This window comes from Lissotriton helveticus, chromosome 1_2, assembly GCF_964261635.1.
Source record: "Lissotriton helveticus chromosome 1_2, aLisHel1.1, whole genome shotgun sequence".
Lineage (NCBI taxonomy): Eukaryota > Metazoa > Chordata > Amphibia > Caudata > Salamandridae > Lissotriton > Lissotriton helveticus.
Window position 1 is genome coordinate 9507862 of NC_136058.1, and position 14247 is coordinate 9522108.

Below are 14247 nucleotides of genomic sequence, written 5' to 3' on the forward strand. Positions count from 1 at the left end.
TCCAACCGCCTCGGTTTTGACGGTACCTTTGGCCATTACCTGAGTTAGAGCCGGTTGAGCTGCCTGACCCATCACTGTCTATGTCGCTGTTTTGGTTCTTGTGCACATAATCAGCTTTTGTGTATGGATAGGCTCCTTCCGGTGTGAATTTATCTTTATCCTTTTTAAGTTTACTGAACTTGCTTTGTTTCAGGGTGTATTCGAACTCCGTCATCTGTTGGTTAAGTTCATCTAGTCTTATTTTGAGGTCGGCAGGTGAGATGTAAGTGCTTAGTTGTACCTCAATTTTTTGAATTTCAATTTTTAATTCTTGTGTTATTCTGGCCGCTGTTTTAACAATGAGGACTAACCAGTCCCTGGTGCAGTGCCAGGAGATCAGGGACCACTCTTTTTTAAACTGGGCATCAGACTGGAATATAAACGGTTCAGTTTTGACGATCAGACCCGGTGGGCCCATTTTATTCCGGAGGTACTCTGTCATTAGTAGACCATGTAGTGCTGCTTTGATTTGGTTACGTCTTAGGTTTACTATTTCGTTCCAATCATTAATATTAGGACCTGTTTCTGGGTTGCTGAGGCCCTCAAACGGGTTGATGGCTGTGAGAATTCTGTCGATCTCGTCGTCCCCAAACGTGAGGCCATGTTCGTCCTCCATTGTAAAGACCGCTGATGTAAGTACCTAATGTGTGATACTATGTGTGTGAGTATGAGAGTAAGGCTCCCGCAGCTGTGCGCTGCCTGTACTGAGTCAAAAACAAAGAAGGGAGGTAGAGCGAAACGACTGGATTCTTGCTCCACTGGGATACTTAGATAAACACAGAGAATCCAACTAAAAAATGGGAGGGGAGGGGAGTGTTTTCAACGTGTGTTGAAGCACTCAGTGTTTTGAAAAGTACCCCTCACACACCAAAAGGCCCCTTGGTGTCATGCTTCATCATCGGGGTCTTCGCACCCCTCTATCGGGATGCGGCGTGCTGCGACCTACGACTACGCGGGAGCACTAATAGTAAAGACTATGTGTGGTGTTGGTGTGTGGGGTGTCTTAGGTTAAGTGAGTGGTGGGATGTGGTGAAAAATTAAAAAATACCTGGCGCATGAGTTTGAGGAAAAATTTATTCTGAACTCTGGCTGGTATTATTAAAAGAAGTGCAGAGTGAGGTCAGGGCTGTTATATTAGGGAACAGGACCTCTGGTGTGCGTTGTCGACATGTTTCGGAGCCAAGCTCCTTCTTCAGGACGGGGGCACAACCTCCCCACCTTACTCACGTTTTTCTAAAATTAAAAAGTGTATTATACAGAAAAGTGACGAAAAAATAGGCTAAGTGTGCCTACAGCGGTCTGCTACAAGTACAATGACCTGCAGAAAGACAAAAAGGAGAAAACAACATTGGTTACCCTTGTAGCGGGTAGTTCAAGCAGGTGCAGTCACCTGGAACCTCACCATTATGCTTGTTTTAAAGCCTGTGGAAGGAAAAGGACTCACAAAACTCACAACATAGAACACACATGTACTGGTACTTAGAGTTATTGTTGGTCCTACTTTTGAAGCTTTCTTTTTTTGCCTCATGAGCATAGAGAACGTCTGGGGTGTTGCTATTTTTGCAATCTGTTGGGAAGAATGATGCAAGATTTAATAACTCATTCTTACTCACTTTGGTTTTAGGACGATGGTCTTATTTGATCAGACTGTGGATTACTCACGATTACAGGACGCTATGGACACCGTCTACCCCCACACGCTGCTCCGCTGGTTCTGAATGGTAGACCAGTGGTCATGCTATTTATACCCTGTTTCTTAATGGTCGGAAGTATCTGTGTTTCCTAACATGGGTGTTCCGCTCCATGTTAATTGACAGATGCCCATGTTTGGAACGTCCGTTAATTAGCCTCGCGCATGTCTCTCCGTCATGTAATGACATGGCATAGACGTCTGGTGATTCTCCCCGTCGGCGCATGGTAACTGATCACTCGCGCATGCGCACGCCGGTGACTGCACCTGCTTGAACTACCCGCTACAAGGGTAACCAATGTTGTTTTCTCCTTTTTGTCTTTCTGCAGGTCATTGTACTTGTAGCAGACCGCTGTAGGCACACTTAGCCTATTTTTTCGTCACTTTTCTGTATAATACACTTTTTAATTTTAGAAAAACGTGAGTAAGGTGGGGAGGTTGTGCCCCCGTCCTGAAGAAGGAGCTTGGCTCCGAAACATGTCGACAACGCACACCAGAGGTCCTGTTCCCTAATATAACAGCCCTGACCTCACTCTGCACTTCTTTTAATAATACCAGCCAGAGTTCAGAATAAATTTTTCCTCAAACTCATGCGCCAGGTATTTTTTAATTTTTCACCACATCCCACCACTCACTTAACCTAAGACACCCCACACACCAACACCACACATAGTCTTTACTATTAGTGCTCCCGCGTAGTCGTAGGTCGCAGCACGCCGCATCCCGATAGAGGGGTGCGAAGACCCCGATGATGAAGCATGACACCAAGGGGCCTTTTGGTGTGTGAGGGGTACTTTTCAAAACACTGAGTGCTTCAACACACGTTGAAAACACTCCCCTCCCCTCCCATTTTTTAGTTGGATTCTCTGTGTTTATCTAAGTATCCCAGTGGAGCAAGAATCCAGTCGTTTCGCTCTACCTCCCTTCTTTGTTTTTGACTCAGTACAGGCAGCGCACAGCTGCGGGAGCCTTACTCTCATACTCACACACATAGTATCACACATTAGGTACTTACATCAGCGGTCTTTACAATGGAGGACGAACATGGCCTCACGTTTGGGGACGACGAGATCGACAGAATTCTCACAGCCATCAACCCGTTTGAGGGCCTCAGCAACCCAGAAACAGGTCCTAATATTAATGATTGGAACGAAATAGTAAACCTAAGACGTAACCAAATCAAAGCAGCACTACATGGTCTACTAATGACAGAGTACCTCCGGAATAAAATGGGCCCACCGGGTCTGATCGTCAAAACTGAACCGTTTATATTCCAGTCTGATGCCCAGTTTAAAAAAGAGTGGTCCCTGATCTCCTGGCACTGCACCAGGGACTGGTTAGTCCTCATTGTTAAAACAGCGGCCAGAATAACACAAGAATTAAAAATTGAAATTCAAAAAATTGAGGTACAACTAAGCACTTACATCTCACCTGCCGACCTCAAAATAAGACTAGATGAACTTAACCAACAGATGACGGAGTTCGAATACACCCTGAAACAAAGCAAGTTCAGTAAACTTAAAAAGGATAAAGATAAATTCACACCGGAAGGAGCCTATCCATACACAAAAGCTGATTATGTGCACAAGAACCAAAACAGCGACATAGACAGTGATGGGTCAGACAGCTCAACCGGCTCTAACTCAGGTAATGGCCAAAGGTACCGTCAAAACCGAGGCGGTTGGAGACAAAAGAGACAACAGTTCCCGAGACAACGGGGATGGAGAGGGTACCCTCAATTCCCACAATACATGGGTCCCCCACCGTTCACCCCTTTCCAGTTTGGCCCAACAGCTAATGCTCAGGGGTATCCACAATGGAACCAGGATTTTGATGGTGCTTTCTATGACCCACAGCCTTTTTTAGGCACCCGCCCGGGACCACGGGGAAGGAACCGGAAGGGAAACAACGTCACATGGGAGGACCAGAACCAAGGAAACCCCCGACAAACCAGGAGCATGACGGGATCCCTACCCAACCAACCGTCGTCCAGCAACCAGAGAGGGACTTAGTGGTCAATCTCACTCCAACACTACTAACGAGTCTACAAACCCAGGTGTTAAACAAAGGCCTAGGCTTTGTTCCTACACAGAGACCTGATATCTTCAAGATGAACATTGAGATGCAGGAATTCATACGCAAATTGAAACTACAAGCCTACTTCATGGAAAGACCATCACCAGTTCTGAGAACCGATACCGGCCTTAGACCCAAGTCTACCTTCACTCCACCAGATCCCTTGGTCCCCTTAGAGCTATTGGCTTATGAAAAAGCTATCATGACAGAAGTCAACAAACTGGATGTGTCGTCTACCAGAATTTTTCATAACACAACAAGGGAGGAACAACAAGCCCTAAAATCGCTATCTGAGGACACTAATATCATAATAAAGCCAGCAGACAAAGGCGGAGCCATCGTCCTACAAACTGCCGAGGCCTACGACAGTGAATGTTTAAGACTACTGTCTGATAGACGCAATTACATGATCCTACAACAGGATCCAACAGAGAACCTGAGAATTAAGATTGGAGGGATGATCGAAGAAGGCCTAGCACACGATTGGTTGAGCAAGAAAGAGGGCGAATTTTTGGAGCAGAAAAAACCGCGGATTCCGTATTTTTACAGCATCCCGAAAATTCATAAAAACCTCACCAATCCCCCTGGAAGACCGATAGTATCAGGGATCGGTTCAATCCTAGAACCACTGTCAAAATTCGCAGACGCTTTCCTGCGCCCTCTAGTACAATCTACTAACACCTACCTCAAAGACACTAAAGCGGTATTACAACTCCTACAGGACATACCCTTCGACCCGGGCAGTCAACTCCTAATTAGCCTGGACGTCGAAAGTCTTTATACAAGCCTTCCCCATGACGAAACACTCATGATCATTGAAGAAGTTTTGTTCTCAACACAATGGAAGTACCAAACACCACGAGGACTGGTTCTTGAGTGCATCTCACTGGCCCTAGAAAAAAACTTCTTTCAATACAAGACCACGATCTACCAACAGTGCCATGGAACCAGCATGGGTAGCACCTTTGCGCCGAGCCTGGCGGGGCTCTATGTACATCACCTAGAGACCACAAAAATTCTCAATGAACGAAATCCATACAGAGCAAACATAAAATGCTGGAGGAGGTACATAGATGACGTCCTAGTCATCTGGGAAGGTGACCGACAATCTGCGGAGGAATTCCAAATATGGCTGAACAACCAAAATGCCTTCCTCAAATTCACCAGTACCATGTCATCCAACCTATTAGTTTTCCTTGATCTAAATATTTATGCAGAAGATGGGGGCCTAAAAACCACTACCCATTTCAAGCCAACATCGAGAAACTGTCTGCTAAGATACGACAGCTTTCACCCCAGGCACTTGCGTGAGAATTTGCCTTATGGACAATTTTTACGTCTGAGACGTAACTGCACAAATATGTCCAATTTCAAATCACAGGCGAAAGACCTGAGTGAGAAGCTAAAGCAACGAGAGTACCCCAAGAGAATCATTGCAAAAGGACTAAAAAGAGCTACGAATAACAACAGAGAGGCCCTACTGGAGGACCGAACCACAGAAGCAAAGGAGAATAAAAGACCTATATGTGTGACAACTTTTAACACCATGTCCAACGAAGTATCAAAAATTGTGAATAAACACTGGAGGATACTAACCTGTGGCAACCTAAACTTTGAAAAACCCATGTTTGCTCACCGAAGAGGGCGTAACCTAAGAGACATATTGGTACACACAAGACCAAAATCAAAAACAACTGTTACGCAACCATCTGTTGACGTCCAGGGCCATTTTCCCTGTGGAAACTGCAGTAGCTGCCACCTGACCAAGAAAAGCAAAAAACTTTTCTTCCGTAATGGAACCACTTGGGAGCAAAGGAAATTTTCAAATTGCAATACTAAAAACGTAGTATATCTGATCAAATGTCCCTGCAACCTTGAGTATGTTGGTATGACAACGAGGGCCGTCAAAACAAGAATGAACGAACATAAGAGCAATGTACGCTGTAAAAAGAGCACAACGAAAATGGCAACTCACTACCTAACTGCTGGACACTGCGTAAATGACCTAAACTGGACAATTATTGAGCAACTACCCTCTGAAGCTGGGCTCTTCCAGAAGGAACAGAGATGGGTTTTCAGGCTTGGAACCCATATAATTGGGCTTAATGACGATGTACCGTGGACCCAATTGACCAATGACCAATGACCGGTGAAACGGTCTTTCACATATGTCAAAAATAGAACTTCAATTAATAAATATCCCTGAAATTGAAGACTATTATAACTAAGCAGATAAATACAGCGCGACCACAACCATATTGTCTGAAGGTACTCAATCGGGATACTTCTGAGACCAAGAAACTGAAGTTTTACAAACCGGCTTCAATAAGAAGGATATTGCCCCATTGAAAGCGCAGACAGTACTGAAAGGACCGCCGGAATCCAAGAAGCGCATGCGCGATAATCAGTGTCTGTCAGAAATGACAATAGCAATCGCGCATGCGCCATTTATCACTGGCGTGCGCATGCGCGAGTGATCAGTTACCATGCGCCGACGGGGAGAATCACCAGACGTCTATGCCATGTCATTACATGACGGAGAGACATGCGCGAGGCTAATTAACGGACGTTCCAAACATGGGCATCTGTCAATTAACATGGAGCGGAACACCCATGTTAGGAAACACAGATACTTCCGACCATTAAGAAACAGGGTATAAATAGCATGACCACTGGTCTACCATTCAGAACCAGCGGAGCAGCGTGTGGGGGTAGACGGTGTCCATAGCGTCCTGTAATCGTGAGTAATCCACAGTCTGATCAAATAAGACCATCGTCCTAAAACCAAAGTGAGTAAGAATGAGTTATTAAATCTTGCATCATTCTTCCCAACAGATTGCAAAAATAGCAACACCCCAGACGTTCTCTATGCTCATGAGGCAAAAAAAGAAAGCTTCAAAAGTAGGACCAACAATAACTCTAAGTACCAGTACATGTGTGTTCTATGTTGTGAGTTTTGTGAGTCCTTTTCCTTCCACAGGCTTTAAAACAAGCATAATGGTGAGGTTCCAGGTGACTGCACCTGCTTGAACTACCCGCTACAAGGGTAACCAATGTTGTTTTCTCCTTTTTGTCTTTCTGCAGGTCATTGTACTTGTAGCAGACCGCTGTAGGCACACTTAGCCTATTTTTTCGTCACTTTTCTGTATAATACACTTTTTAATTTTAGAAAAACGTGAGTAAGGTGGGGAGGTTGTGCCCCCGTCCTGAAGAAGGAGCTTGGCTCCGAAACATGTCGACAACGCACACCAGAGGTCCTGTTCCCTAATATAACAGCCCTGACCTCACTCTGCACTTCTTTTAATAATACCAGCCAGAGTTCAGAATAAATTTTTCCTCAAACTCATGCGCCAGGTATTTTTTAATTTTTCACCACATCCCACCACTCACTTAACCTAAGACACCCCACACACCAACACCACACATAGTCTTTACTATTAGTGCTCCCGCGTAGTCGTAGGTCGCAGCACGCCGCATCCCGATAGAGGGGTGCGAAGACCCCGATGATGAAGCATGACACCAAGGGGCCTTTTGGTGTGTGAGGGGTACTTTTCAAAACACTGAGTGCTTCAACACACGTTGAAAACACTCCCCTCCCCTCCCATTTTTTAGTTGGATTCTCTGTGTTTATCTAAGTATCCCAGTGGAGCAAGAATCCAGTCGTTTCGCTCTACCTCCCTTCTTTGTTTTTGACTCACTAGTAAAAAAGTGTCATATCTCGCCACTATTAAATCCTACCACCGCGCGGTCTCAAGCTCGTGCGGCATTTTATTCTCTTGAGTTGCGCAATAGTTTTAATCCTTCCAAAACTATTTTTAAGGCTCTTAAAGACCTGGTGGCAAAAAAGGCCCCTATCAACGACACTGGTTCGACGGCACAATGTGAGGCCTTGGCGAGCTTCTTTCCTGAGAAGGTCCAAGCCATCCACCGTACCTTTTCTACTTCCACATTGTATACTGGACCGTCCCTCTGTCCCGAGCAGAATATGGTCCTGCATACCTTTCCGTGCTTAGGGCCTGAGAGTTTTAATCAATTGGCCCAGCACACCAAGTCTGGCTCTCCGGCAGATCCGCTGAGACCGGCTCTGTTCAGAGACCCGTCATCCTTTGACTTTCTTCCAGTGTGCCCATGATTAATCTTTCGCTTGCTACTGGTATGGTTCCCGCTAAGTGGAAGCATGCGGTGGTTACACCCATCTTGAAGAAGCCTGGTTTGGATCCTCTTAAACCTGAGAACCACCATCCGATATTGCTTCTCCCTTGGCCGGCGAAAGTAGTGGAGGCGCATGTGAACAGAGCCCTCTCTGACCATCTGTTGCGGGCTAATATCTTAGACCCTACGCAGAATGGTTTCCGTGCCGACCATAGCACGGAGACAGCCCTTCTTTCCATGGTGGAACATCTGCGCTTGGTGTTAGATTCGGGTCAAACGGCGGCGCTTGTTTTATTAGATCTCAGCGCCGCCTTTGACACCGTCTCTCACAAAATTCTTCTCCAGCGCTTGGAAGAAGCGGGGATCATAGGGACTGCCCTTCAGTGGTTCTGTTCTTTTCTTGCCGACCGATCCTTTTGCGTGGCTATTCCTCCCCATCAGTCCAAATTCCATCCGCTGGCCCAGGGGGTTCCTCAGGGGTCCTCGCTGAGCCCCACGCTATTTAATCTGTACGTGAGGCCGTTGGCTGATGTCGTCAAGCAGTGGGGCCTGACTATGGTCTCATATGCTGACGACACTCAGCTGGCGGTCACGCTCAGCGGGGACTCTGACTTGGATGCCCCTAGGTTCCAGAATGGACTGAGGGCACCTGCCAGCTGGATGAATTCCAACTGTCTCCAGCTGAACGCAAAGAAAACGGAGATAATGATCATTGGCAAGCAATCGGAACTTTGGGGCGACATATGGTGGCCTCCGGAACTTGGGCCCACCCCGACTCCGGTAATGGAGACTAAAAATCTTGGGGTGTGGCTAGATCCCACCCTCAGCTTTGTCTCCCATACTAAGAGAACTGCCGCCTGCTGTTTTGGCATTTTGCGTGGACTAAGACCAGCCCTAAAAAAGTTTGACGCCTCGACCAGGCAGCTGGTGCTGCAGGCGACGGTGGTCTCTCGGCTTGACTACGCCAGTTCCCTCCTGGTAGTGGTGAACCAGGCTAAAATCGCACGTTTGCAACGTGTTCAGAACGCGGCAGACAGAGCTGTGATGGGTCTGCCCAGGTTCTGTTCTGCCGCCAACACGTTGCGTTCTCTCCACTGGCTTCCAGTCAAGCAGAGGATTCAATTCAAAGTGCTCTGCCTGTCCTACAAAATTTTGAAGGGCTCTTCCGCCCCGATTCTTATGAATCTTTTGATGCCGTATGTCCCTGCCCGCCCTTTGAGATCCTTAGGTCAGGATCTAGCAGTGGTCCCTCGGTATAAGCTCAGCCGAGCGGGAGGCCGCTCTTTTCGAGTTCGGGCTGCGGCCCTGTGGAACTCCCTTCCTTTAAAGATACGTGCGCTGGATAATCTCTTGGTATTCCGTAGGGCCATTAAGACTTTCTTATTCCTTTGAACCCGTTTGTTTCCTAGTTTGTTGCCTTTTTAGTTGTGTTGTGTTAGTCACCTTGTCAAGCGCCAGGACGCTCCTTTGCTGGAGCAGCTGTGCGCGTTATAAATTTTCATAACATAACATAACATAACATAACCTACCCTATAAGTTCCTAGTAGATAATATGGCAGGGGTATTAAAACTACCCAGAAAACCCTAGTATATTATAGGGCATGGAGGCTTAGAGGCCAGTAGCTTTGTTTTCACTTGCATGCACGCACTGCTGAGTGCCTGAGGTAATTCTAAAAGCAGCCCTTCTCTGCTGCACTGCTTTTAAAAGTAAATTCACGGCAAACTTGACTTTGGTGCTTTGGGCACTATAGAAGTGATGATCTACATCATATTTACATATTAGGCATCCTGGGGTTCCCCTAGGTGTTCCAGGGGTAGGGGGCATGTAACTATAAGCAGGGTCTGGTGAGGGAAATTTGCTCATTTTATTTTCCCCAATTGTAGATACTTGACATATAGGCTAACATTGCAATATTTTATGCATGCATACATTTTGCTAAGAAAGGAATAATATACTTCAAAGACTTAACAGAATGGTATTGATAAATCCAACAGATTGCTTTTGTTGAATTTATCATAACGTGTACAGAAAAGAAGCTATAATACTTTCTTGCCTATAAGTCAAAATCCCATCTTTCGCAGTCTTCCCTGATTGGTCAGTGCTAACAGGCTTAGCAGGGGTGCCTTGATTAGGAGATAGGGGAAAGGCTATCTGCAGGAGAAAGCTCTGTAGCTACACAGAAATGCCAGAGCAGGGGGCAAGGCTCGTAAAGCATGAGGCTTCAAAGGATGACAGGCAGGGAATGCCAGGCTGCCTACCCCCAGTCCTCTGTACCCCAGTCAGATAGCAGACTTAAGGAAGGAATTTTCTGATGTCAGGGGGAGGAGAGCTATGGAAATGATCCACACTGAGAGTTGGTTTTGTTAGCTCTTACTGCTCTACTGAACTTTCATCCAACATGGATTTTGGAAGAATAGTGCTTTCTGGGACAAGAAGATGCCACACTTTGGAGGAAGTGATCATGTGCCTGGGTGGCACCCTGCATCCCATTGTGAGGGGTGCCCCCCTCTAAATGGCCAGAAGCTGAGAATACATATGTGAGATGGGCATAGCCTCTAAGTTCTGCTGCCTGAAACTACAGGGAAAAGAAGGACCATCCTCCTGGAATCTGAATCCTCACCCAAAGGCCTGCATTCTGAATGACTGTGCCAGCTGCATACTGTGGTGCTACAGCCCCGGGGACTGTGCCTTGCTTCACCTGCATCATCAAGAGTCCACATCCTGGAGTGCATCAAGTGGACTTTTAAGGATTTGGCTGGGTGCATTGTGGGAATTGAGGTCCAGACCTTTCAGAGACCATCCAGGGGATTCCAGGCCTTTAGACACTTTGAGTCCACTCGGAGGACTTCTGGAACCATCTCCTACAGTTTGGAGAACTTTGGAGCACTTTTGGGAAAAGTTCCATAAGGTGATCGACCTGACCTGACCACGAGAGTCAAGCCAGCCATTTCAACCGTGACCCGGCCAGGACTCCAGGTTCATCCTGCTGAAAAGCTCAGTAGCCCCGACTTCCAGGATTTGACAGGGAGCTCCCTGAAAAGCAAGCCGGTGAACCCTCACTGAATTCGGCCTGGTGAAGAGCAGGGAGGGCCCTCGGAAGAAAAACTTCAGATACATTTTTAAGTGCGAAGATAAAATTATGACCGGGGCCTCCCGCTTAGTGTACCCAGCTAGGACTTCATTGCAGTCAGCCTGAAACTTTGACTTTGTCCCAGTAAGCGCCAAAAGATATCCCAGAGTGGGGCAATAGTTTTTTAAGCACTATAAAGTGATTAATGTTCAAAAATTTGTATCTCCGGTTTCCTACATTTGATTTTTGTTGTTTTGGTGTCCATGTGTTCATACAAATATTTACTATTTTTATAAATTGGTATGGGATTTTTCTTATTTGTTGTTTCTTACTTATTTTTTGTATTGTTGTTTTAAATGCTTTACATACCTGTCTCCTAATTTAGGCCTGACTGCTCAATTCCAGCTACCCAGCATCGAGCAAGGGACTCCTTTATTGAGACCTTTACTGGACTCTATACTGTCTTAGTGGACTCATTACTAGTGGTAGATGCATACTTACTCCTACCAATAACCTACTTTTCAACACTAACCATGTCAAAATGATAGACCTTATATCCAAATTCATCTGATACTTTTAATTGTGTTCTTTGTTTTTGGTTTTAGTATTTTCTTCTGAGACTGGTTTTAGGGTTAATAAAAATTATTTTGAAATTAGTTGTTTCCAGGTCAAATGTTGGAATAGTAAAACAAGTAGCTAATTTGAATGTGGAAGTACTTCCGAGGATATGTTTGCATCTGTTTTTCTGAGAAACTCTGGCTGTGTGCTGTGACTCTTGAGTAGTGGGCCCACATACTTTATAAAATGTGCTGCCCAAAGATTCCTTTCACTGGATTCTAAAGTGGGTGTAGGTTGGACCTGAAAATGCCCCTTGATTACAGTGCTCAGTTAGTGCATGAGAGAAGTGCAATCTGGCATGAATGTCCTCTTATCACGAGCGTAGTATAGAATTAGGAACTGTAATGGTATTGAAGTAATTCCCAATCAAGTTGATGACCTAAACTGTTGATGTTCTTCTTTATATGACAAGATCTCTGACTCCTTTATCTCATTGTTTGTACATATGTATGAATGTGTGGGGTGTATAGTGAGCTATGGGGCCTAGCAGGTGGTAGTAAGTGGGGAGAAAGCAGAATGCAGTGAGAAACTGTGTGAAGAAAAAAGTCTTAATTTGCTTGCAGAAGAGGTGGAGGAAGAGTGGTTGTTACATCTGGATTAGGATTTTGTTTCTGATTCTGGCAGTTGAGCAAGATAAAGCTTGTTCTGTTCTTCTTCTTCTTGCATTGCCTAGTTTCCAGTGTTGGGATGTGGTTGCTGGATGTATTTTGATCCTGGATTCAGGGTAAAAATGAGATCTGCTACTTTTGTGGTGAATATACCTTGACTGATTTACTCGAAATAAAGCCATTGAGCGCTGTGCTTCCTACATGGTGCAGCATGTCTTGAAAGAAATACAGGCTTAAAAGGTGGGGAAGTGGAGTACTCTGGCATCAGGTGTCATCCTTTCAAATTTCGGAGTACTAATGGTCAGGCAAGTGGCTATGCTGAGCATCTTTTTCAGGGAGGTGCAAGGAAATTACAGCTTTGGCAATACCTCCATAAAGGAAAGACTTAACTTTACAAAGCATTAATGTTTGGTCCATGAGGTATTTGTCTTCTGACTGAGGGTACATTGAATTTGAGAGACATATTATATTGAAACCAAGTGACTTGGCACTGTTGTCCAGTTGGAGTGTGAAGCCATGTAGATTCATTGATGTTATTCTTGTATTTGGTGTTGACTAGTTTTGAGTGCAATGAGTAGGACTGCAATTGGTTTAGGTTGATTGTGGGGTATGACGAGTCATTCAGACTTGGATAGTGTTTTTTTAAGCAGAGTTGTGCGTTTTCCAAATGATGTATCTTGATGCCCATGTTTACCAAAAAGTCTACATCTGGCTCCTTATTGTTGAAAATCACCAGAGACACGGGTACACTGGGAGTCTCCATGAAAGGATCAGATCGGAGGCACTCTTCTGAGGAAGTATGGCTCTGTTTAATATGTCCAGGGACACCATAATCTGGTTGGGCACTGAAATTGTGGGCCCTTTATTTGCTCCACTTAGATGTAAAAAGTGGAAAAAAGTGCACATCTTTATATGTGACTTAAATTTTGAAATAATGGCTATTAAAAACATTTAACAATTGTTGATGTAAATAATACGAAAAAGTGCATTGGAGCAAATATCTTTGAGAATTCTGGCCGCTCTATCGCACAATCAACAAAGGTTAATCTATCTCTGTCAACCAAGTGCTGCCTTTTTTTCTTTATTGTAGGTGGAGTTTTATGTAGCGTGAACTCGACTGGAAGGTATCAGAGTGACTTTACATGAGCACAAGTTGCATTACAGACAGATACATTTATTTTGTTAGACATGGGAAGATTACATGTTTGGCCCAGAATCACAGGATGTTGAGCATCTGCCAGCTTCAAGGTGACCACTCTAGTCGTTAGGCCACATCCTGTCAGCTTTACTTGTAAATAGCACTGAAATATTTCTATAGGCTTACCTGGTCAGGTGTGTCCAACCATCATTATGACTTACTAATCCATCAGACGATCCAGCCCTAGTCTATGTTCTGATCGTCCTCTTGGCCAGCCGGCCTCTGCCTGAACCTGTGATATTTGTACAAGCTGATGGGTGTCTTTGCTCTTTGAGGGAGATGCCTGCAAGACTTTATAATCTAAGAGTAACCGTCTGATATATGATGCCTGAGCATGCAATAATGTTTAACCTGCTGCTTGAGATACATAAGTACCTATTGTGTTCTGAGATTGAATGAAAAATAGCACTGATGTATTATTAATGGTTTTCTACACTTTTGTGTCTAAATAGAACTGATGTCATATGCGTCTACAGGTAAAGCAGTAACAGTTGCGCTGCAATGTTGTGTCAGGTCGATTTCTCCTTATGTCAAGAAGAACTTGAGGTTGTGAAATTATATGATTACATTGGTATTCATTATACCCACTAGAGCTTGCAAAGTCAGATTACTGCAGTGCTCAAACATTCACCTCATTGAGTAAATGTTTGCAGATGGGAGGTTTACCTCACTCATCCCCTTTTGTTGAAATAGTGTGATACCCTAAATGTGATGCGTATGCCCCTGAATGGGTCACATATTTTTCCGCCACCCCGAATCCAAAGTACACCTATCTCATGAGGCTGAGCAAGGTTG

The 14247-nt window shown here is 44.9% G+C and overlaps 1 protein-coding gene across 1 annotated transcript in view; it reads left to right on the plus strand.

Annotated features, from left to right (window-relative positions):
* VAV3 (vav guanine nucleotide exchange factor 3) overlaps positions 1-14247 on the plus strand; it is a 1314294-nt gene that overhangs the window by 743034 nt on the left and 557013 nt on the right. The window lies entirely within an intron of this gene.